We start from the raw sequence: 26,188 nt of genomic DNA on the forward strand, positions 1-26,188 counted from the left end.
AGGTGGGAGGGACGTTCAAGTGGGAAGGGGTATATGTATACTTGTTGCTGATTCACATTGTTCTACAGCAGAAATCCAGTACAACACTGCAGAGAAATTATCTTCCAATTAAAAAAAAAAGATTTGTGAAAGTTAAGAGGGGCTTTCTGGAAATTTCATGGTGATCCAATGGTTAGAATTGCACTTTTACTGCAGAGGTTCTATCCCTGGTCAGAGGACTGAGATCTCACAAGATGTGTGGCACAGCCAAAAAAAAGGAGGGGGGGGGTTCTGGGAAACACTGCAGCACTACTGTCTTGATGTATTACCATCCTTTCCAAGTGAAAGCAAACATATATTGGCTACCCTTATCAACTGGAATACTGAAGAATGTACTGCATAGATCAGTTATGGTGAAAATTTTGCTTTCTATAGGAATGGATGTTAGTAATGTATGGGGATAGGAACAACACGGTATTGAGAGAAAACGATGCTGTTTATTGCTCAGAGATCCTGGACACACCTCCTTGGGTTTTTATCAAAGGTAAAATAGGAGTATTACAGATACTAATGCAAGGGATAATGAGACCCTGTGCCTTGTAATCTTCTTTTATGGGCTTTATACCTTGAAAGGCTTCTTTACTTTTAAGGCATTCGTTAATTCTGGGGAGAGGATTTGAGGGATCTATTTGAGTATTGATGGGAGGTGCACTGTGAATTTTGGCAATATCAGTTGGAGCTTTTTCCCATAAGACAGGCGGGATTTGGCTCAATAAGGACAAATGGTCAGTGTCTCCAGAATCAGCTCAAGTACCATCAGAGATAAGGAAAGATGTTGAAGCATCATTTATTTAATTTGGTTGGCTATTTTCATTGCTGCTGTCAAATTCTAAAATTATTTCCCCCTTCCGGAAGAAAGAAATTCTGGCATGATACTTTTCCAAGAAGTTTCAGCCTAATAAGTGGATAGGGGTAGAGGAAATCAGAAGAAAAAAGTGGGTATCTCTCAAAGGGCCTAATCAAGATGGCATAGGTTCAGAGACAGGAACATTTTATGGTTCACTAGAAATCTCCATTATTTGAACTATTCTAGGATCCTGAGACAGTAGTTGCTTTATAACAGTGGAGTTGAACACTGACAGTATGATTCCAGTGTCAATAAGGACAGTAAGATATTCATTACCAACGTGGGGAGTTATTTATCTGAGATGATTAAGAGGAAGGATTGGAAGGAGTCCACATGGATCCTTGGAGCCCCAGTTTTTGAGAAATGGGAAGGAATTCGAACGTCTGATTAGAAGGTTGAAGGCACCTAAAGTGTTTAAGTTGTGTAGTCTTTTTTTTTTTTTTCCAGTGTCTTGGCTCTTTGCAGTAATAGCTGAAACTAAGAGGTTGTTTTGTTTAGGGACCTCCAGTTTTCAGAGTTGAAAATTAAGGATTTTAGCGTTTTTCTCTTTGGTGGCTTATCTATGGTGCAGGCAAGCTGATTTGCCAAATTAACTAAATCCAGGGTGGACATAGTTTACCATTCCATCTGGGTCCTTTTAACTAAAAGAGTAATATCCTGTTTCAGTCCATTCATAAACACAGAGTTAAAGGCTACCCAGTTGTGTTCTTGCCTGAAGAATCCCAGGGACGAGGGAGCCTGGTAGGCTGCTGTCTATGGTGTCGCACAGAGTCAGACACAACTGAAGCAACTTAGCAGCAGCAGCAGCAGTTGTATTTAATATCTGAAGGAAACCAAGAATTCCCTTTGAAAATAGTTTTAAGTAAACCTTGGTGACACAGATGGTAAAGAATCTGCCTGCAATGCAGGAGACCCAGGTTTGATCCCTGGATTGGGAAGATCCCCTGGAGAAGGGAATCTTCTCCACTCCAGTATTCTTGCCTGGAGAATTTCATGGGCGGAGGACCCTGGCAGGATATAGTCCATGAGGTCACAAAGAGTCAGACATAAATGAGCAACTAACACACACACAACTTATAATAGTCATTAATAGGTACACTAGATTTTGTGTGCAAGCCTGAATTTTGTTTCAATCAATAGGCTTAGGGAAAGCTACTGTAATTGCCCACTGGAGTTCTCGAGCAAGTGTTTCAGCCTCTTGCCAAAAGTTAGCATTTGTTTTTCTAAATCTCTTTCAAGATTTTCCCATTGGGCAAGTTTATCCTATGTTTCACTTGACCCTCACCAACAAGCATGTGGACTAACTGATACATATCTGAAAACCCAGGTTAATAAGTTTGAATAACTATGTTCAATTAATCAGCAAACCTGGGTGGCTGGTCCTTAGTTACTTTATAAAATTCTTCAACTATGGCTCACAATTTGTCCTTAGCCCAGGGAACAAAATGAACTTGGGAATTTGTTTGGATCCTCAGAAGACTTAACTTTATTATTTTTTTTTATTTTACTTTACTTCACAATACTGTATTGGTTTTTCCATACATCAACATGAATCTGCCACGGGTGTACACGAGGTCCCAATCACGAACCCCCCTCCCACCTCCCTCCCTACACCATCCCCCAGGGTCATCCCAGTGCACCAGCCCCAAGCATCCTGTATCCTGCATCAAACCTAGACTGGGGATTCATTTCTTACATGATATTATACATGTTTCAATACCATTCTCCCAAATCACCCCACCCTCTCCCTCTCCCACAGAGTCCAAAATTCTGTTCTATACATCTGTGTCTCTTTTGCTGTCTCGCATACAGGGTTATCATTACCATCTTTCTAAATTCCATATATATGCGTTAGTATACTGTATTGGTGTTTTTCTTTCTGGCTTACTTCACTCTGTATAACAGGCTCCAGTTTCATCCACCCCATTAGAACTGATTCAAGTGTATTCTTTTTAATGGCTGAGTAATACTCCATTGTGTATATATACCACTGCTTTCTTATCCATTCATCTGCTGATGGACATCTAGGTTGCTTCCATGTCCTGGCTATTATAAACAGTGTTGCGATGAACATTGGGGTACACATGTCTCTTTCAATTCTAGTTTCCTCTGTGTATATGCCCAGCAGTGGGATTGCTGGGTCATAAGGCAGTTCTATTTCCAGTTTTCTAAGGAATCTCCACACTGTTCTCCATAGTGTCTGTACTAGTTTGCATTCCCACCAACAGTGGAAGAGGGTTCCCTTTTCTCCACACCCTCTCCAGCATTTATTGCTTGCAGACTTTTGGATCACAGCCATTCTGACACATGTGAAATGGTACCTCATTGTGGTTTTGATTTGCATTTCTCTGAGAATGAGTGATGTTGAGCATCTTTTCATGTGTTTGTTAGCCATCTGTATGTCTTCTTTAGACAAATGTCTATTTAGTTCTCTGGCCCATTTTTTGATTGGGTCGTTTATTTTTCTGGAATTGAGTTGCTTGTATATTTTTGAGATTAGTTGTTTGTCAGTTGCTTCATTTGATATTATCTTCTCCCATTCTGAAGGCTGTCTTCTCACCTTGCTTATAGTTTCCTTTGTTGTGCAGAAGCTTTTAAGTTTAACTAGATCCCATTTGTTTATTTTTGCTTTTATTTCCAGTATTCTGGGAGGTGGGTCATAGAGGATCCTGTTGTGATTTATGTCAGAGAGTGTTTTGCCTATGTTCTCCTCTAGGAGTTTTATAGTTTCTGGTCTTATGTTTAGATCTTTAATCAATTTTGAGTTTATTTTTGTGTATGCTGTTAGAAAGTGTTCTAGTTTCATTTTTTTACAAGTGTTTGACCAGTTTTCCCAGCATCACTTGTTAAAGAGATTGTCTTTACTCCATTGTATATTCTTGCCTCCTTTGTCAAAGATAAGATGTCCATAGGTGCATGGATTTATCTCTGGGCTTTCTATTTTGTTCCATTGATCTATATTTCTGTCTTTGTGCCAGTACCATACTCTCTTGATGACTGTGGCTTTGTAGTAGAGCCTGAAGTCAGGCAGGTTGATTCCTCCAATTCCATTCTTCTTTCTCAAGATTGCTTTGGCTATTCGAGGTTTTTTGTATTTCCATACAAATTTTGAAATTATTTGTTCTAGCTCTGTGAAAAATACCGCTGGTAGCTTGATAAGGATTGCATTGAATCTGTAGATTGCTTTGGGTAGTATACTCATTTTCACTATATTGATTCTTCTGATCCATGAACATGGTATATGTCTCCATCTATTAGTGTCCTCTTTGATTTCTTTCACCAGTGTTTTATAGTTTTCTATATATAGGTCTTAACTTTAAAGAAGCAGGTTCTAAAAGGTTCAGTGGAAGAAGGAGCAGGGAGAGATTTAAGAAAAATGGGAAGTTCAATGCAAGAATTAGAAAGGAGAATCTGAAATGTAGAGGCAGTCCATAAGGAAAGGAAAAAAGATAGCACTAGAGGCACAGCTTAACATTAACATGGCTGTGCACATCCAGAGATGGAAGATGGAGATGGAGAAAGGCCTCAGGAGCCATTTTGTCTTTCTTCAATAGTTCACTTTAGTTATTTTAAAAGTTGTATTTTACAGTGAGGCAATTTTAGACTTGTGTGATCACATTTGGAACTTGCAAAATACCAATTATAATAGGTGTGCTATTCAGTTTTGAAAATTTTAGAGCCATGGCTATTCAATTCTGTTTTAAGAAAAGTATGTTTGGGGAGTTCAGAAATTCCCCATAATTGCCATTGGTATTCTAAATTAAGTTGATTCATTTAGTTAAAAAGGCATGTGAGGAGGAACTGCAGTTTTGAAACATTAAACTGGCCAGAATCCCTGAAGAAGGGGCACACTCAGAGCATTTATATAATTGGGATCCCATTTCCTAGAGATATTTTTCTCTGGAGTAAAAGGGGGAAAGTCCTAAACAACACAGTTCTAGTAGGAACAGTCCAGTTTCAAAAGGAATTAGAGCAAAGGCTAGCACAGTTCCAGTAGGGACAGCCTCATTTCAGAGTCAGGCTGAAGTGCCCAAAAAGTACTAACAGAAAGGTCAAAGTCCTTAACAGACAAATCAAAGCTTTCAAGAAATATTTCTGTATATTAATTTTGTATCCTGCCACTTTACTGAATTTTTTGATGAGCTCTAGTGTTTTTTTGGTAGCATATTTACAATTTTTGTTCTATGTATATTAACAGGTCATTTGTATACAGTGACATTTTTGCTTTTTCCTCCTTCCTAGTTTGGATACTTTTTTTTTCTAATTGCTGTGTACAGGACTTCCAAAACTATGTTGAACAAAAGGAGAAAGAATGAGCATCCTTGTGTTGTTCCCGCTCTTAGTAGAAAAGTTTTCCATTTTCACCATTGAGTATGATGTTAGCTGTGGGCTCATCATATATCACCTCAACTGTGTTGAGATATGATCCCTCTCTACCCATCTTACTGAGCTTTTTCCATAAATGGATGTTTAATTTGTCTAAAGGTTTTTCTGCATCTGTTGAGATGTTCATATGATCTATATTCTTTAATTTATTACATTGTTGTACCACATTGATTGATTTATGGATATTGAACAATCTTTGCATCCTGGAACAAATTCCACTTTATCATAGTGTATGATCTCTTGAATGTATTATTGGATTCAGCTTGCTAATATTTTGTTGTTTATTTTTGTATCTATGTTCATTAGTGATGTTGACCTGTAACTTCCCTTTTTGTGTGTGATATCTTTGTCAGGTTTTTGTATCAGGGTGAGTTTGGCAGCATTCCTTTCTCTGCAGTTAATTCACATTGTTGTAAAGCAGAAATTAACACAAAATTTTAAAGCAATTACCCTCCAATTAAAAAAATGGAAAAAAAAGAAAGATATGTGTTAACTCTAAATGTTTGGTAGAATTTACCTGCGAAGGCTTCTGGTTATGTACTTTTGATTGTTGGGATTTTTCCCTTTTACTTTTGATTACATTTCATTACTGTTAAGTGATCTGCTCATATTTTCTATTTCTTTCTGATGCATTCTTGGGAAATTGTAAATTTCCAAGAATTTTTCCATTCTAAGCCATCCATTTTACTGAGATATAGTTCTTTATAGTAGTCTCTTATAAGTCTTTATATTTCTATTATGTCTGTTGGAACTTATCCTTTTTCATTTCTGATTTTTTTTTAATTTGGGTCCATTCTCTTTTATTCTTGATGAGTCTGGCTAAAGGCTTATCAATTTTATTTATCTTTTAAATAACTATATCTTAGTTTCATTGATCTCGTCTATTTTTTAGTCTCTACATTTTTTATTTCTGCTCTGATTTTTATGATTTTTTTCTACTAACATTGGGTTTTGTTAGATTGCTTACTTGAGATTTTTCTTGTTTGCTGAAACAAGCTTTTATCACTATAAATTTTAGATTTTGGATCATGTTTTTGTTTATATTTGTCTCCAAGTATTTTTTATGTCCTCTGATTTCTTCAGCTACCCATTAGTTTTATAGTAGCATATTGTTTAGCCTCCATGTGTTTATGGTTTTTGTGGATTTTTTTCCTTGCAGGTGATTTCTAGTCTCATAGTTATAGTTGAAAAGGATGCTTGATATGAGCATCAAGGCTTGTTTGCTGGCCTAGCATACGATCAACCCTGGAGAATGTTCCATGTGCACTGGAAATGAATGTATATTCTGCTGATTTTGGATGGAATGTTCTATATGTATCTATTATATTCATTTGGTGCAATGTGTCATTTAAGGCCAGTGTATCCTATTGATTTTCTATCTGGATGATAAGTCTATATATGTCTGTTGTGTGTTAACATGGCCTACTCTTACTGTGTTACTGTCGATTTCCCTCTTTCATTGTGTATGTATCTACTGTAGTTTTTTGGTTTGCAATTACCATGAGATTTTGATATAGCAGACTATATATGAAAGATTGTTTTAAGTTGCTGGTCTTTTGATTTCAAATGCATTTCCAATATCCTGCATTTGCGCTCTCTTCACAGTTGCTGATTTTGAGATCATATTTGTGTACAGATGATTTGCTACATTTATTGTATGTTTTTTCTTAATTGGTGAGTTTTTCTATTTGTAATTTTCTTGTTTTTAACATGTCCTTTCCTTTTTCCACCCATAGAAGTTCCTTTAACATTGGTTGCAAAGCTAGACTGGTGGTGCTAAATTCTCTTAGCTTTTGCTTGTCTGTAAATCTTTTGAGTCTCAAGACTCTTGAGAGTCCCTTAGAGTGCAAGGAGATCAAATCAGTCAATCCTAAAGGAAATCAATCCTGAATATTGATTGGAGGGACTGATGCTGAGGCTGAAGCTCCAATACTTTGGTCACCTGATGCAAAAAGTTGACTCATTGGAAAATACCCTCATGCTATGAAAGACTGAAGGCAGGAGGAGAAGGGGACAAGAGGAAAAATGGTTGAATGGCATCACCAACTCAATGGACATGAGTTTGAGCAAGCTTCAGGAGATGGTGAAGGACAGGGAAGCCTGGTGTGCTGCAGTCCATTGGGTTGAAAGAGTTGGACACAACTGAGTGACTGAACAACAAACCTTTTTATTTCTCCATTGATTCTGAATGAGAGCCTTGCTGAGTATTCTTGGTTATAGGTTCTTCCTTTCATCACTTTAATATATCATGCCACTCCCTCTGGCCTGCAGAGTTTTTGCTGAGAAATCAGCTGATAACCTTCTGAGAGTTCCCAATTATGTTATTTGTCCTTTTTTACATTGTTGCTTTTAATATTTTTTCTTTATCTTTAATTTTTGTCAATTTGATAATTTGATAACTATGTGTCTCAGTATGTTCCTTGTTGGGTTTATCCTTCCTAGGACTCTCTGCCCTTCCTGGACTTGGGTGACAATTTCCTTTCCCATGTTAGGGAAGTTTTCTGGTATTAATATTATCTCTTCAAATATTTTCTTGGGTCACTTCTCTTTTTCTCTTCTCCTTCTGAAACCCTTATAATGTGGATGTTGGTGTGTTTACTGTTGTCCTAGAGATCTCTTAAACTGACCTCATTTTTTTTCATTCTTTTTTCTTTATTCTGTTCCATGGCAGTGATTTCCACCTTCTGCCTCAGTTATTCTGCTATTGATTCCTTCTAGTATACTTTCCATTTCAGTTATTGTATTTTTCTTTTCTGTTTGTTTGTTCTTTACTTCTTCTAGGTCTTTCTTAAACATCTCTTGCATCTTCTCAATCCTTGCCTACATTCTTTTTCCAAGGTCTTGGATCATCTTTACTAACATTTTTCTAAATTCTTTTTCTGGCAGGTTGTCTATTTTCACTTCACTTCATTGTTCTTCTGGGGTTTGTCTAGTTAGTTCATCTAGAACATATTGCTCTGCCATATCATTTTGTCTAACTTTCTGTGATTGCAGTTTCTGTTCTGCAGGCTGCAAGATTGTAGTTCTTCTTGCTTTTGCTATCTGCCATCTGGTGAATGAAGATGTCTAAGAGGCTTGTGCATGCTTCATGATGGAAGGACTCTACTGGTAGGTGGAGCTGAATTTTGTCCCTCTGGTGGGCAGGGCCATGCTCAGAAAACCTTTAACCAGCTTATGCTGATGGATGTGGCTGTCTTCCCCCCTTGTTGGTCATTTGGCCAAAGACATCCCAGTTCTGGAGCCAACAGGATGTTGGGTGTGGTTAATAGCAGCATCTCAGAGGGCTCATGTTAATGAGTACTCCCCAGAGCTGCTACCACCACTGTCTTTGTCTCTACAGGGAGCCACAGCCACCCTGGCTCTACAGAAGACTGTTCAGTACTAGCAGGTAGGTCTGTTTCAGTTTCTTATTAATTCATTGCTTTTTCCCCCTTAGATCTGGTGCATACTGGATCTTGTTGCACCCTCCAAGTGTGGAGTCTCTGTTTCCTCCAGTCCATTGATTTCCTGTGAACTAACACTATTGGCTTTAAAGCCAGATTCTTTGCGAGCTCCACCTCCCGTTGCCAGAACCCCAACTGGGAAGCCTGACATGAGCTCAGGACTTTCATTCCTGTGGGAGGGCCTCTGTGATACAATTGCTCTCTAGTCTGTGGGTCAGACTTCCAGCAGGTATGGAATTTGATCTTATCAGTTTCACCCCTCCTACCATCTCATTGTGGCTTCTTCTTTGTCTTTGATTTTAGGGTCTTTTTTGGCAGGTTCCAATGTTTATCTGTCAATGAGTGTTCAGCAGTTAGTTGTGATTTTGGTGTTTCTGCAGAAAAGGTTAAGCCCATTTCCTTCAAATCTGCCATCTTGAACTTATGCTTCTATCCTCATTTTTTATGTATTTTTTTTTCTTTTTTCTGTTCCGCTTCAGTGATTTCCACTACTTTATTTTTCAAGTCACTGATCTGGTCCTCTGTATCATTGTCATATAATCTACTATTGACTCCTTTTATTGTATGTTTCATTTTGCTTACTTCATTTCCTAGCTCTTTTATTGTTCTTTATAGTTTCTAATTGTTTATTTAAAACTTTAAACATTTCGCTCTGTTTATATCATCTCCTGAGTTCTTTGAGCATCTTTATGAACATAACTTTGAACTCTTTATCAGGTAGGTTGTCTATCTCCACTTCACTATTTCTTCTGTAGTTTTATCTTATTCCTTCATTTGGAATATATTCATTTTGTCTAATTTTGCCTAATTATCATTTCATTTCTGTGCATTTGGTATATTGGTTAAATTGTATAAGTGGCCTTTTGGGGGAAATGTCTTATGTACTTCAGCATTGCACTCCTTTTTGGTCATCAGAGATAGGGTTATCCCCCATGTGAGTTGTGTGGGTCCTCCCATAGTGGCAGGCTGACTACTGTGCGTGGTCTGGAGGTTGTATCTCACTCCCAGTCAAGCTCGTTGCTAGGCCCTTCCTTGTGAAGAGGCTATCTGCCACAGATTGGTAGGGCCAGATCACAAGGTAGCTGGCTGCAGAACCCCATGTTTTCCCAGGGCTAGTCCTGGCCCTCTGGTGGGAGGAGCCAGGTTCTGCATTGGGTGGCTGAGGGTTGGTATTCCCAGATCTGTTTTTGTTCTGCTGCTGGGCTAGGTCATTTCCTGACATAACTAGGTACTGGGTCTAGGGTGTCCCAAATAGATGCTGGCCTTTTTGTGAATGGATCTACATCATGGGTCACCTGGCTAGGGTCCAAGGTATCTCTGGGCAGTTTTCCACCCATTCGTGGATGAAGCCATGTCCTGGGGCTAGTGCTGGCATACTGGTAGACAGAAACATGTTTTGAGGCCTCTGGCTGCAGGGTTGGGTCATCCCAGAGCTGGTATTGGCCCACTGGAGGGTAGGACTGAGGCCTAGGATTTCTCAGGGCTAGTACCAGATCATTGGTGGCAAAACCGGGTCATGGGACCATGGGTATCCCAATGTTGGTGTTTCAGGTCACTGGTGAGCAGAATTGGACTCACTGGGACCTGGAGATAGTTTCTGTCAACTGGTGGGTGAAGCTGATCTCAGAGCTAATGCTGGTCCAATAGTGAACATAGTCAGATTTCAGCATCTGTGGCTGCAAGGCCCTTGTGTTCCCAGGTCTAGTGTTGGTGAACTGGTTTTTTGCAGGCCAAAGTCTTAGGCCTTCTGGTGGACTGAGTTGTATTCCTGGTTGACTGTAGGCTCAAGGTATCTTAAGGCAGCCTGCCTCCTCATCAGTGGCTCTTCATCCCTGCCTGGTGACTAGTTGTTTGGCTGTAGGTGTTGCTGACCCAGGCAGGGCTGGGTCTCTGCACTAATAAACTAGAAAGGTGATTCCAAAATGGCAATTACCAGCACCAGCATCTTCATGGTAGAACCAGCTCACAAAAAAAAAAAAAAATCGCTGCAATAAGTATCTATGTCCCCAGGGTGAGCTGTCTCCTGTTGTATCTTGTCTCTCCAGGAGGCAATCCAAGACCAACAGGTGGGTCTGACCCAACATCCTATATGATTACTGCTTCTGATCTGGGTCCTGGAGTGTGTAAAATTTTGTTTGGTACAATTGCTCTCCAGTTTCTGCATCCTTTAAGAATGGAGTCTCTATGAGACTTCCCTGGTGTTCAAGTGGCTAAGATTCCACACTCCCAAAACAAGGGTCCTGGGGTTTGATCCCTGGTCAGAGAACTAGACCCAGCATACCACAACTAAGAGTTCACATGGTGTACCTAGAGGATTTTCCATGACAAAACTAAGACCTGTGCAGCCAAATAAATTTTAAAATAAAATTAAAAAAAAATAAGAATGGAGTCTCTGTTTCCCATAACCTTCTGGCTCTCCTGTAAGTAAACCCAAATGGCCAAATGTCCTGAGGACTTGTGTTTCCAGTTCAGGACTTCTGGACTGTAGACCCTAATGTGGGTCTCTTCCCCCTTCCTCCTTAGGGGAGAACTTCTGCAGTTGTAGTTTTCCTCCACTTATGGATCACCCACATTGGGATGTAGGTCTTGAATATATCATACTTTCGTCCCTCCTACATTTTTGGTGTAGTTCTTTCTTTACCTTGAGCTATGGAAGATCTTTTTTTTTCTAATCTTTCAAGCTTTGTTTTCAATAGTTCCTTTGTAAATAATTGCAATTGTATGCTGATGGCAGAGGATTAGCTCAGAATATTCCTATCGTGCCATTTTGGACACTCCTCTCTTCAGTTAAATTTACTTCTAGATATTTTATGTATTTAGATATCATGAAGTGTAACTAATTTTTAATTTCCTCTTTGGATTGTTTCTTGTGGGGTATTGAAATACACCACATTTTTGTGTGTTTATGTTACATACTGCTACTTTTCTGAGTTCATATATGTATTAATTTGCTAGGGCTACTATAACTATAGAACTATAACTAAATATGTGTCTAGAATCTATGTATATATAATTTGTTAAATGAATAATGCAAAGAAATAGAGGAAAACAATAGAATGGCAAAGACTAGAGGTAAGAAAATTAGAGATACCAAGGTGAAATTTCATGCAAAGATAGGCAAAGTAAGGACAAAAATGGCGAGGACCTAACAGAAGCAGAAGAGATTAAGAAGAGGTGGCAAAAATATACAGAAGAACTACACAAAAAAAGGCCTTAGTGACCCAGGTAACCACAATGGCATGATAACTCACCTAGAGACAGATCCTACAGTGGGAAGTCAAGTGGACTTTAGGAAGTATTACTAAAATCAAAGCTAGTGTGGATAATGGAATTCTAGCTAAGCCATTTGAAATCTTAAAAGATAATACTATTAAAGTTCTGCACTCAATCTGCCAACAAACATGGAAAACTCAGCAGTGAACACAGGACTGGAAAAGGTCAGTTTTCATTCCAATCCCAAGGAAAGGCAATGCCTAAGACTGTACAAACTACTGTACCATTGTCTGAATTTCACATAATAGCAAGGTAATGCTCAAAATTCTTCAAGCTAGGCTTCAATGGTACATGAACTGAGAACTTCAAGATGTACAAGCTGTACTTAGAAAAGGCAGAGGAACCTGAAATCAAATTACCAACAATCGTGGATCATAGAAACTTCAAGAGAAGTCCAGAAAAACATCTACTTCTGTTTCACTGACTATTCTAAATCCTTTGTCCGTGTGTATCACAAAAAAACTGTGGAGAACAATTAAAGAGTTGGGAATACCAGAGGACCTTACCTGCCTCCTGAGAAACCTGTATGCAGGACAAGAAGCAACAGTTACAACCATACATGGAACAATGAACTCGTTGAAAATTGTGAAAAGAGTATGTCAAAGCTGTATATTTTCACTCTGCTTATTTAAATTTTATGCAGAGTACATCATGGGAAATGCTGGGTTTAATGAATCACAAGCTGGAATCAAGACTGCCAGGAGAAATATCAATAACTTCAGATATGCAGGCAATGACAGAAAGTGAGGAGAAACTAAAGAGTCTCTTGATGAAGTTAAATGAGGAGAGTGAAAAATTTGGCTTAAAATTCAACATTCAAAAAACTAAGATGCCAACTAAAGATGGCATCTGGTCCCATCATTTCAAGGCTAATAGATGGGAAAAACATGGAAACAGTGAGAGACATTTTCTTGAGTTCCAAAATCACTGCAGATTGTGACTGCAGCCATGAAACTGAAAGTTGCTTGATACTTGGAAGAAAAGCTATAACAAACCTAGACAGCAAAAATGCAGAGACATCACTTTGCTGACAAAGGTCCATTTGCAAACAAAAATCATTTTTCCAGTTGTCATGTAGTTGAGCCTTAAAGAAGGCTGAGCACTTTTGAATTGTGCTGCTTGAGAAGACTCTTGAGAGTCTCTTGGACTGCAAGGAGATCAAACCAGTCAATCAGAAAGGAAATCAACCCTGAATATTCATTGAAAGGACTGATGTTGAATCTGAAGCTCTAATACTTTGGCCACCTAATGCAAAGAGCTGATTCACTGGAAAAGACCCTGACGCTGGGAATGATTGAGGGCAGGAGAAGTGGGTTACAGAAGATGCGATGGTTGGAGGGCATCACCAACTAAATGAACATGAGTTTGAGCAAACTCCAGGAGATGGTGAAGGACAAGGAAGTCTGGTGTGCTGCAGTCCATGAGGTCGCAGAGTCAGACAAGACTTAGTGACTGAACAACATCAACAGTTGTTATAAATATGTGTGTGTGTGTGTGTATATATGTATAACTCAGTGAAACTAAGCCATGCCATGTGGGGCCACCCAAGATGGCCAGATCATGGTGGAGAGGTCTGACAGAATGTGATCCACTGGAGAAGGGAATGGCAAACCACTTCAGTATCCTTGCCTTGAGAACCCCATGAACAGTATGAAAAAGCAAAAAGATAGGACACTGAAAGATAAACTCCCCAGGTCAGTAGGTGCCCAATATGCTACTGGGGATCAGTGGAGAAATAACTCCAGAAAGAATGAAGGGATGGAGCCAAAGCAAAAACAACACCCACTTCTGGAGATGGTTGGATGGCATCAACCTTCTCAATGGATATGAATTTGGGCAAACTCCAGGAGCTGGTGATGGACAGGGAGGCCTGGCATGCTGCGGTTCATGAGGTCACAAAGAGTCAGACATGACTGAGTGACTGAACTGAACTGAACTGATTATGTGTGTGTGTGTGTGTCTGTGTCTGTGCAGTGAAGTTTTACTTCTCATAGTTCTTGAGGTTAGAATGCTGAAATCAAAGTGTGGACTAGCTTTTGTTCATTCTGAGGCCCTCCTTGCTTACATCTCTCTTCTTGCTCTTTGTTTTCACGATTTCCCCTCTATGCATGTATGTGTGAGAATCTGGTTTCCCCCTTTCTCTATGCCCTAATCTCTTTCTTATTTCTAATTAATTTATCTGTTTATTTGGAGGATAATTACTTTACAATATTGTGACAGTTTTTCCATACATCAGTATAAATCGGCCATAAGCATACATGTGTCCCCTCTTTTCTGAATCCCCTCCCACATCACTCCCCACCGTATTCCTCCAGGTTGTCACAAAGCACCTGTTTTCAGTGCCCTGCTTCATAAATCAAACTCTCACTGGTTATCTATTTTACATGTGGTGATGCAGATGACACCACCCTTATGGCAGAAAGTGAAGAGGAACTAAAGAGCCTCTTGATGAAAGTGAAAGAGGAGAGTGAAAAAGTTGGCTAAAATCTCAATATTCAGAAAACGAAGATCATGGCATTCGGTCCCATCACTTCATGGGAAATAGATGGGGAAACAGTGGAAACAGTGTCAGACTTTATTTTTCTGGGCTCCAAAATCACTGCAGATGGTGACTGCAGCCATAAAATTAAAAGACGCTTACTCCTTGGAAGAAAAGTTATGACCAACCTAGATAGCATATTCAAAAGCAGAGACATTACTTTGCCAACAAAGGTCCATCTAGTCAAGGCTATGGTTTTTCCAGTGGTCAGGTGTGGATGTGAGAGTTGGACTGTGAAGAAGGCTGAGCGCCAAAGAATTGATGCTTTTGAACTGTGGTGTTGGAGAAGACTCTTGAGAGTCCCTTGGACTGCAAGGAGATCCAACCAGTCCATTCTGAAGGAGATCAGCCCTGGGATTTCTTTGGAAGGACTGATGCTAAAGCTGAAACTCCAGTACTTTGACCACCTCATGCAAAGAGTTGACTCATTGGAAAAGACTCTGATGCTGGGAGGGATTGGGGGCAGGAGGAGAAGGGGACGACAGAGGATGAGATGGCTGGATGGCATCACTGACTCAATGGACGTGAGTCTGAGTGAACTCCGGGAGTTGGTGATGGACAGGAAGGCCTGGCGTGCTGCGATTCATGGGGTCACAAAGAGTCGGACACGACTGAGCAACTGAACTGAACTGAACTGAATGTATACATTTCAATGCTAATATCTCAAGCTGTCCCACCCTTCCTCTCCACACTGAGTTCAAAATATGTTCTTTATGTCTGTGTCTCCTTTGTTGCCCTATACATAGGATCATTGATACCATCTTTCTAGATTTCATATATATGTGTTAATATATGGTATTTGTCTTTCTCTTTCTGACTTACTTCATTCTATAATAGGCTCTAGGTTTCTCCACCTCATTAGAACTGACTCAGATTCATTCGTTTTTATAGCTGAGTAATATACCATCATGTATATATACTAAAACTTCCTTATCCATTTATCTATAGATGGAAATCTAGGTTGTTTCTAAGTCCTAGCAATTGCCAACAGTGCTGTAATGAATACTGGGTACATGTGTCTTTTTCAATGCCCAATAGTGGTATTACTGAGTTATATGATAGTTTTATTCCTATTTTTTTTAAGGAATCTCCATATTGTTTTCCATACTACTTGCATCAGTTTGAATTCACATGAATAGTATAAGAGGATTCCCTTCTCTCCACACCCTCTTTAGCATTTACTGTTTGTAGACATTTTGACAATGACCATGTTGACCAGTGTGAGATGATAACTCATTGTAGTTTAGATTTGAATTTCTATAATATGAGTGATGCTGAGCATGTGTTTATTAGCCATCTGCATCATGATGGTGTGATCACTCACTTAGAGCCAGACATCATGGAATGTGAAGTCAAGTGGACCTTAGAAAGCATCAATATGAACAAAGCTAGTGGAGGTGATGCAATACCAGTTGAGCTATTTCAAATCCTGAAAGAATACGCTGTGAAAGTGCTGCATGCAATATGCCAGCAAATTTGGAAAATTCAGCAGTGGCCACAGGACTGGAAAAGGTCAGTTTTCATTCCAATCCCAAAGAAAGGCAATGCCAAAGAATGATCAAACTACCACACAATTGCACTCATCTCTCACACATTAGTAAAATAATGCTCAAAATTCTCCAAGCCAGGCTTGAGCAACACATGAATCGTGAACTTCCTGATAGTCAAGCTGGTTTTAGAAAAGGCAGAGGAACCAGAGATCAAATTGCCAACCTCCACTGGATCATGGAAAAAGCAAGAGAGTTCCAGAAAAACATCTATTTCTGCTTTATTGTCTATGCCAAAGCCTTTGACTGTGTGGATCACAATAAACTGTGGAAAATTCTGAGAGAGATGGGAATACCAGACCACCTGACCTGCCTCTTGAGAAACCTATATGCAGGCCAGGAAGCAACAGTTAGAACTGGACATAGAACAACAGACTGGTTCCAAATAGGAAAAGGAGTAAGCCAAGGTTGTATATTGTCACCCTGCTTATTTAACTTATATGCAGAGTACATCATGAGAAACCCTGGGCTGGAAGAAGCACAAGCTGGAATCAAGATAGCTGGGAGAAATATCAATAACCTCAGATATGCAGATGACACCGCCCTTGTGGCAGAAAGTGAAGAAGAACTAAAAAGCACCTTGATGAAAGTGAAAGAGGAGAGTGAAAAAGTTGGCTTAAAGCTCAACATTCAGAAAACTAAGAAAATAGCATCTGGTCCCATCACTTAATGGTAAATAGATGGGGAAACAGTGGAAACAGTGGCTGATTTTATTTTGGGGGGCTCCAAAATCACTGCAAATGGTGATTGCAGCCATAAAATTAAAAGACGCTTACTCCTTGGAAGGAAAGTTATGACCAACCTAGACAGCATATTCAAAAGCAGAGACATTACTTTGCCAACAAAGGTCCGTCTAGTCAAGGCTGTGGTTTTTCCAGTAGTCATGTATGGATGTGAGAGTTGGACATAAAGAAAGCTGACCATGGAAGAACTGATGCTTTTGAACTATGGTGTTGGAGAAGACTCTTGAGAGTCCCTTGGACTGCAAGGAGATCCAACCAGTCCATCCTAAAGGAGATCAGTCCTGGGTGTTCATTGGAAGGACTGATGTTGAAGCTGAAACTCCAATTCTTTGACCACCTTAAGCAAAGAGCTGATTCATTGGAAAAGACCCTGATGTTGGGAAAGATTGAGGGCAAGAGGAGAAGGGAACGACAGAGAATGAGATGGCTGGATGGCATCACTGACTCGATGGACATGGGTTTGGGTGGGTGAACTCTGGGAGTTGGTGATGGACAGGGAGGCCTGGCGTGCTGCAGTTCATGGGGTCGCAAAGAGTTGGACATGACTGAGCGACTGAGCTGAATGTCTTCTTTGGAGAAATGTCTGTTTAGGTCTTCAGCTACTTTTTGATTGGGTTGTCTGTTTTTCTGGCATTGAGCTGCATGAGCTGCTTTTATTTTTTGGAGATTAATTCTTTGTGAGCTGTTTCATTTGTTATAGTTTTCTCCCATTCTGAGCGTTGTCTTTTTACATGCTTATACTTTCCTTCGTTGTGCGAAAGATTTTAAGTTTAATTAAGTTCTATCTGTTTCTTTTTGGTTTTAATTCTATAACTTTGGGAGGTGGGTCATAGGAAATCTTACTGTGATTTATGTCGATAGTGTGCTCTGCCTATATTTTCCTCCAAGAGTTTTATGGTTTCTGGTCTTACACTTAGGTATTTAATCCATTTTGAGTTTATTTTTGTGTATGGTGTTAGAAAGTGTTGTAGTTTCATTCTTTTATATATAATTGACCAGTTTTCCCAGCACCACTTGTTGAAGAGACTGTCTTTACTCTCTTGCATATTTTTTCCTCCTTGGTCAAAGATACATTTTCAATAGGTGTTTGGATTTATATCTGGGCTTTCTATATTGTTCCATTGATCTATATTTTTGTTTCTGTGGCAGTACCATACTCTCTTGATGACTGTTGCTTTGTACTATAGTCTGAATTCAGGAAGATAGATTCATCCATTTCCATTCTTTCTCAAGATTGCTTTGGTTATTCAAAATCTTTTGTTTTTCCATACAAATTGTGAAGTGATTTGTTCTAGTTCTGGAAACAGTACCATTGGTAGTTTGATAGGGATTGCATTCAATTTATAGATTGCTTTGGGTAATATAGTCATTTTCACTATATTGATTCTTCCAATGCAAGAACATGATATATTTCTCCTTCTGTTTGTCTCATCTTTTATTTCATTCATCAGCATTTTGTAGTTTTCTGTATACAGGTCTTTTCTCTCTTTAGCTAAATTTATTTGTAAGTATTTTATTCTTTTTGTTGCAGTGGTGAATGAGATTCTTAATTTCTCTTTCTGATTTTTCATTATTAGTGTATAGGAATGCAGAGGATTTCTTGGTATTAATTTTATACCCTGTGATTCAGTATACTCATTGGTTACCTCTAGTGATTTTCTGGTGACATCTTTAGGGTTTTCTACATAAAGAATCATGTCACCTGGAAACAGTGAGAGTTTTACCTCTTTTCCAATCTGAATTATTTTTATTTCTTTTTCTACTCTGATTGCTATGGCTAGGACTTCCAAAACTATGGTGAATAGTAATGATGAGAGAAAACACCCTTGTCTTTTTCTTGATTTTAGAGGAAATGCTTTCAAATTTTTAACATTGAGGATAATGTTTGCTGTGGGTTTGCATACATGGCTTTTATTATATTGAGTTTGTTCTTTCAGGGCCTACTTTCTTGAGAGCATTTTTTATCATGAATGGGCTTTGAATTTTGTCAAAGATTTTCTCTGCATCTATTGAAACAATTGTATGGCTTTTATCTTTCAGTTTTTTAGTATAGTATATCACATTGATTGATTTGCATATCTTGAAGAATTCTTTCATCCCTGGGATAAAGCCCACTTGATCATGATGCTTGAAGTTTTTAATATGTTGTTGGTTTCTGTTTGCTGGGATTTGGTTGATGATTTTTGCATCTGTGTTTATCAGTAATATTGGCCTGTAATTTTCTCTTTTTGTGGTATCTTTGTTGGGTTTTGGTATGAAGGTGATGGTGGCTTTGTAAAATGATTTTTTGAGTTTTCCTTTCTCTGTAATTTTCTGGAAAAGTTTGAGCAGGATAGCTCTTCTCTAAATTTTTGGTAGAACTCTCCTGTGAAGCCATGTAGTCCTGGGCTTTTGTTTATAAACTTATTATCATAGTTTCAATTTCCATGCTTGTGATTGATTGGTTCATATTTTCTATTTCTTCCTGGTTCAGTTTTGAAAGGTTATACTTTACTAAGGATTTTCCATTTCTTCCAAGTTGTCCATTTTGTTGGCATATCATTGCTCATAGTAGTTTCTAATGATTCTGTTTCTGTGTTGCTGTTGTAATTTCTTTTTCATTCGTAATTTTATTGATTTTAGTCTTCTCCCTTCTTTATTGATGAGTTAGCCTAATGTTTTTTCTATTTTATCTTCTCAAAGAACCGATTTTTCTTTTATTGATTTTTGCTATATTTTCCTTCATTTCCTTTTCATTTATTTCTGCTCTGATCTTTATGATTTCTTTCCTTCTACTAAACTGTAGTGGATTTTTTTTTCTTTTCTTCTCTTTCTAGTTGCTTTATGTATAATGTCAGGTTATTTATTTGAAGTTTTTCTTGTTTCTTGAGGTAGACTGTATTACTGTAAACTTGCCTCTTGGCACTGCTTTTACTGATCCCATAGGTTTGACTTGTGTTTTTTTTTTTTTTTTCATTTTCATTTGTTTCTATGCAGATATTGATTTCCTTTTTGATTTCTTCACTGATCTGTTGGTTATTCAGAAGGGTGGTTTTTCTGAATAATGAACACAATTCCATGTGTTTGTTATTTTTTTACTGTTGATATCTAATCTTATAGCATTGTGATCAGAAAAGATGTTTGAAAAGATTTCAGTTTTTTAAAAACTTACCAAGACTTGATTTGTGGCCCAGGATATGATTGGTCCTAGAGAATATTCCATGTGCACTTGAGATAAAAAGGTGAAATCCATTGTTTTTGTGTGAAATGCCCTATAGATATCAATTATATCCAACTGTTCCAATGTATCATTTAAAGCTTGTGTTTTCTTATTAACGTTCTGTCTGGATGATATGTTCATTGTGTGACTGGAGTATTAAAGCCCCCCCCCATTATTGTGTTAGTGTCAATTTCCCCTTTATTTTTGTTGTTGTTCAGTCACTCAGTTGTGCCTGACTCTTTGTAACCCCATGGACTGCAGCACCCCAGGCTTGCCTGTCCTTCACCATCTCCCAGAGCTTGCTCAAACTCATGTCTATTGAGTCAGTGATGCCATCCAACCATCTGGTCCTCTGTCGTCCTCTCCCCCTTCTGCCTTCTATCTTTCCCATCATCAGGGTCTTTTCCAATGGGTCAACTGTTTGCATCAAACTGGCATAAGTCTTTTGGAGGAGGTCACCATTACCCCTACCATAGTTTGGCCTTACAGCCAAACTACAGGGAGGGAACACAGCCCCACCCATCAGCAGAAAATTGTATTAAATATTTACTGAGCATAGCCTTGCCCACTAGAGCAAGACCCAGTTCTCCCCACAGCCAGTCCCTCCCATCAGGAAGCTTCCACAAACCTCTTATCCTCATCCATCAGAGGGGAGACAGAATGAAAACCACAATCACAGGAAACTAACCAAACTGATCACATGGATCACAGCCTTGTCTAACTCAATGAAGATATGAGCCATGCCATGTAGGGCCACCCAGGATGGACGGGTCATGGTGGAGAGTTCAGACAAAAGGTGGTCCACTGAAGAAGGGAATGGCAAACCACTTCAGTATTCTTTCCTTGAGAATCCCATGAACAGTATGAAAAGGCAAAAAGATATGATACTAAAACATGAACTCCCCTTTAATAGTTCTTAGCATTTACCTTATGTATTTTGATTCTACTATGTTGGGTGCATATATAATAATAATTGTTATGTCTTCTTCTTGGAATGGTCCCTGCATTATGTAGTGCCCTTCATTGTCTCTCATAAGAGTCTCTATTTTAAAGTCTATTTTATTTGATATGAGCGTTGCTACTCCCACTTTCTTTTCATCTCTGTTTGCATGAAATACTATTTTCCATCCCCTCACTTTCAGTCTGTATGTGCCCCTAAGTTTGAAGTGAGTCTCTTGTAGACAGCATATATAGGGTCTTATTTTTATATCTATTCAGCCAATTTGTGTCTTTTGTTTGGAGCACTTAACCTATTTACATTTAATGTAATTAGTGAGAAGTATGATCTCATTACCATTTACTTCATTGTTTTGGATTCCCTTTTATTGACCTTGTCTGTGTTTCCCTTTAGCATTTGTTGAAGAGCCAGCTTTGAGGTGCTGAACCATCTTTGTTTTTGCTTATCTGTAAAGTTTTTTATTTCTCCTTCACATCTGAATGAGACCCTTGCTGGATAGAGTAATCTTGCTTGTAGGTTTTTCCCTTTCATCACTTTAAGTATATCCTGCCATTTCCTTCTGGCCGGCAGAGTTTCTGTTGAAAGTTCAGCTCTTAGCCTTTTGGGGATCACCCTGTATGTTATTTGTTGCTTTTTCCTTGCTGTGTTTAATATTTGCTCTTTGTGGTTAATTTTTGTTAGTTTGATTAATATGTATCTTGGTGTGTTTCTCCTTGGGATAATCCTGTATGGGACTCTCTGAGCTTCTTGGAGTTGGGTGGCTATTCCCTTCCCCATTTTAGGGAAGTTTTTGACTATTATCTCTCAAGTATTTTCTCTTACACTTTCCTTTTGTCTTCTTCTTCTAGGACACCTATGATTCAAAAGTTGGGGTGCCTAACATTGTCACCTCTGTTAGCCTCTCTGAGGCTGTCCTCATTTCCTTTTATTCTTTTTTCTTTATTCTACTCTGCTTCATTTATTCCCACCATCTGCTTTTAGCTCACTTATCCATTCTTCCACCAGTTATTCTACTTTTGGTTTCCTCTAGAGTGTTCTTAATCTCAGTCATTGTGTTTTTTATTGTTGACTGGCTGTTCTTTAATTCTTCTAGGTCCTTGTTAAACATTTCTTGCACCTTCTCAATCAGTGTCTCTAGTCTAGTTATCTGTATCTCCCTTTTGTTTTCAAAATTTTGAATTATCTTTGAATTCTTTTTTAGGTAGACTATCTCCTCCTCTTTTGTTTGGTTTGGTAGGTTTTTATCCTGTTCCTTCGCCTGCTGGATATTTCTCTATCTCTTCATTTTGTTTAGTTTTCTGTGTTTGGGGTCTCCTTTCTGCAGACTGGAAGGTTGTAGTTCCTCTTAATTGTGGAGTCTGCTCCCTCTGGGTTGGGTTAAACTAGTGCCTTGTGATGGTTTCTTGGGTGGAGTAACTTCTGTCTGTGTTCTGGTGGGTGGAGCTGGATCTCATCTCTCTGAAGGCCAGTACAGTGTCCAGTAGTGAGTTTCAGGGTGTCTCTGGGTTTGGCATGGCTTTGGGCAGCCTGTCTGTTAATGTTCAGGGTTATTTTCCTGCTTTGCTGAAGGATAAGCATGGGGAGTCTTGCACTGGAACTTTGGCTCTTGGATGGTGCTTGGTTTCAGTAGATGTATAGAGGCTTTTGGGAGGACTCTCATCTATTAATGTTCCCTGGGGTCAGGATTTCTATGATGGCCCAAAGTTCTGGAGTTGAGCCTCTTGCTTCAGGTTTTCCCTTCTCAGTCCACATAGAACTGAAGACAAAACCCATAGCTTAATGCTGAAACAACTCTCCACAGCCAGGAACATCCTAGGAGATTCACAGAGTTATATAGAGAAGAGAAGAGGGAGAAGGGGGAAAGAGGTGACAAAGAGGAGAAAAAGGGAGGGTGAAAAGGGAAGAGAGCAATCAAGCCAACAATCAAATCCCTAAGTGAAAATGAATACTAAAAAGTTAGAATTTTAAGATACAAAATTAATAACAAAAGATCAAAATGCAAAAATTAGAAACCTAGAATAAAAATTAGACTGTCAAAAGTACAATATAAAAAAACAAAATCAATCACATTTTTAAAGAATTTATTTTAAAATAAGTTTTTTTTAGAAAGATAAAAGTAGAGTAAAAATGAAAGTTAAAGGAGTAATAAAGAAACATAGGACAGTACGAGGGAAAAAATTAAAAAGGGGGGCAAAGAAAGGGGGAAAATGAGGGAAAAGGAAAAAGAATTAAAATTTTAAAATAATAAAATTAAAAATTAAAATAATAATTATAATAAAAAATTTATAGGAGGTGGAAAGTATGTATCTGGTGGTACTGAAATGAATGTTCTCTTTTCCTGCTCCAGCTGAGTTGCTCACTCAGAAGGCCTTCTGATAGATCTAGGAAGGCCTACAGGATTTTAATCTGTTGCACCTGCCATTTCCCAGTGGTTCCTCCTTCTTTCTTTGCTCTCGCTGGCTGCCTCTGCTTGCAAGTCTCTCTTCAGTGTCTGATCTCCACCCTGACACGAGGGGGCAAGAGTGGCCACTTATTCGGGCTCAGTTGCTCAGTTGTGCTGTGGAGAGGGAGGGATATTGCTGGCGTGTATGAGTGGATGGACCACACAGGGATTGCCACAGCTCATGATGGGTGTGCACCTCCAATCCATTTGGGTTCCCAGGTGCTTTGTGAGGTCACAGTCCCAGGTGTACCATGAGTCACCTCAGAGGAGCTGGTCTCAAGCTGTGACACTCCCAGTAGATCTGAGCTGTCCAGGATCCCAGGAAGACATGGGTAGTAGCTTGGCTGGCTGCTCTCAGCTTGGCAGCAGATGTGGTCTCTGGGGCTGAGATTGCAGCGGCCCTTTGCCTTTTGCCTCTGGCTGATGCACACCTGCCTCTCTGCTTCCTGGGCTGTAAATGGCAGCAAGCTCACCCTACTTTGATATTCTGATTGTACGAGCACACCAGGAATTAAAATGAGGCGTTAGAGCTGTCCCATGGGAATGGTCCTTTGTTTCTCTGGCAATCCCACGTTTTCCCCATTCTGTCTGTGCTATGTCACATTAGCCCCCTCAGAGTGTCCTCACAGCATTCAACCCAGGTCCTTTCCCTGAGAACCAATGACACAGCCCATGCCTCTGCACCCAGATCCCACTTGCTGTCTGTGGATGCAAGCATGTAAGCCTCTTCTCAGTACTATTTCTGTGGTGAAATTTTCTCGGTCTTCCCTCTGAGTTTCCTAAGCTCCCACTGACCCTGCCTTTGAGAAGGTTTCCTATTGTGTGTGAACTTCTTCTCCTTCATGACTCCCTCCCCAAGGAGAGTCCTTGTCCCAAAACCCTTTGTCTCTCTTTTCACCTTTATCCTCATTCTGAGGAGATTGGTTTGCATTTCTGGGCATTCGGTGTCCTTCGCCAGTGTTCAGAAGTTGTTCTGTGGGAGTTGCTCCACATGCAGATGATCTTTTGTTGTGTTTTGGGAGGAGAAAGTGAACCTCCTATCATATTCCTCCTCCATCTTGGGACTGCCCCCCAAAATCTCTTCTTGTAAGGATATTAGTCATATTGCATTAGGATACACCCTACCATCCCATTTTAATTGAATTATCTCTGTAAATGTTCCAGCTTGGAAATACAGTCACATTCTGAGGTACAAGAGTTATGGCTTCAACATATGATTTGGGGGGTGAGAGGTAATTCTGTGGTCTTCTCTGCTAGCTCAGCTGGTGAAGAATCCACCTGCAATGCAGGAGACCCTAGTTCGATTCCTTGGTTGGGAAGATCCACTGGAGAAGGGATAGGCTACCCACTCCAGTATTCTTGGGCTTCCCTGGTGGCTCAACTGATAGAGAATCCACCTGCAATGCAGGAGACCTGGGTTCGATTCCTGGGTTGGGAAGATCCCCTGGAGAAGGGAACAGCTATCCACTCTAGTATTCTTGCCTGGAGAATTCCATGAACAGAGGAGACTGGCAGGCTACAGTACATGGGGTCACAAAGAGTTGGACATGACTAAGTGAATAAGCATAGCACAGTACATAATTTAGCCTATAAAATTTACTAGTAGGTATTTGTGTGGAATAATTGGATTTTTCTACACATAGGATCTTGTGATCTACAAATATAGTTATACTTTTTTTTTTCTTGGCCATGCTGCACAGCACATGGGATCTTAATTCCCCAGTCAGGGATCGAACCTTCACCCCCTACATTGTAAGTGCAGAGTCTTAACCACTGGACCTCTGGGGAGTCCCTAGTGGTCCAGGGACTTCTTTATTTCCAATTTGTATCCATTTTATATATTTTTCTTCTATAATAACTTTGGCTAGAACTTCTATTAAGATGCTGACTTCTAGTAGTAAAAGTGGCCATTCTTTTGGGTTGTCATAGGGGGAAGGTGTCAGTATTTTACCATTGAGTTTTATATAAACTTTGGATTTTTCATGTATGTTTTTTACCATATTGGGGAAGTTCCCTTTTATTTCTAGTTTAATTTAGCAATTGAGATGATCATGTCTTTTTTTTCCTCTTTATTCTATTAGTGAATGATGTTAACACTGATTTTCTTATCATCAATGCATGCTTATGATAAACTTCTCTTTGGGTGTAATCCTTTTAATATGCCATAGGATTCATTATGCTTATATTTTTTGAAATTTTTAAGTGAATATACATGATGAATATTGGTGTATAATTTTCTTTTCTTGTGGTGTGTTTTTATCTGGTATTTTATCAGGTTATTGCTGGCCTCATAACATGAGTTAGGTATTAAATTTCATTTAATTTTGGGGTAAATTTTTAAAAAGATTAGGAGTAATTCTTTTAATGTGTGTTAGAGTCAGTAGAGAAGCTATCTGTTCCTGGATTTTTCTACATTGAGAGATTTATGGTTACTGATTCACGCTCTTTCCTTGTTATGACTCTGTTGACATTATCTATTTCTTATTGATTCAGCTTAGGTAATTTGTGGATTTCTAGGAACTTACCCCCTTCATCTAGATTATCTAATATGTTGGTATATAATTGTTCAAATATTCTTTGCTAATTTTATTTAATTTCTGTAAGCTTGTAGTTAATAATAATATACCCAAATTTATTTTTTGTTATTAATATTTATTTTACATGTATACTTGTTTTACAATGTTGTGTTAGTTTCAGATATACAGAAAAGTGATTTCGTTATACATGTATACATAATATATTATTTTTCAAATCCTTTTCCCATATAGGTT

General features: G+C 39.0%; 1 protein-coding gene and 1 long non-coding RNA gene across 3 annotated transcripts in view; one reads left to right on the forward strand and one right to left on the reverse strand.

Moving 5' to 3' along the window:
• LOC120882046 overlaps positions 1 to 22,817 on the reverse strand; it is a 1,026,567-nt gene extending 1,003,750 nt beyond the window's left edge. The window contains exon 1 of the long non-coding RNA XR_005725409.1: positions 22,767 to 22,817. This is a non-coding gene — a long non-coding RNA (uncharacterized LOC120882046). The remainder of the gene's footprint in view (positions 1 to 22,766) is intronic.
• The window catches only part of EDA2R (ectodysplasin A2 receptor), an 85,172-nt gene that overhangs the window by 45,774 nt on the left and 13,210 nt on the right, over positions 1 to 26,188 (forward strand). The window lies entirely within an intron of this gene.

The sequence above is a fragment of the Oryx dammah genome, unplaced genomic scaffold (assembly GCF_014754425.2).
Source record: "Oryx dammah isolate SB20612 unplaced genomic scaffold, SCBI_Odam_1.1 HiC_scaffold_23, whole genome shotgun sequence".
NCBI lineage: Eukaryota > Metazoa > Chordata > Mammalia > Artiodactyla > Bovidae > Oryx > Oryx dammah.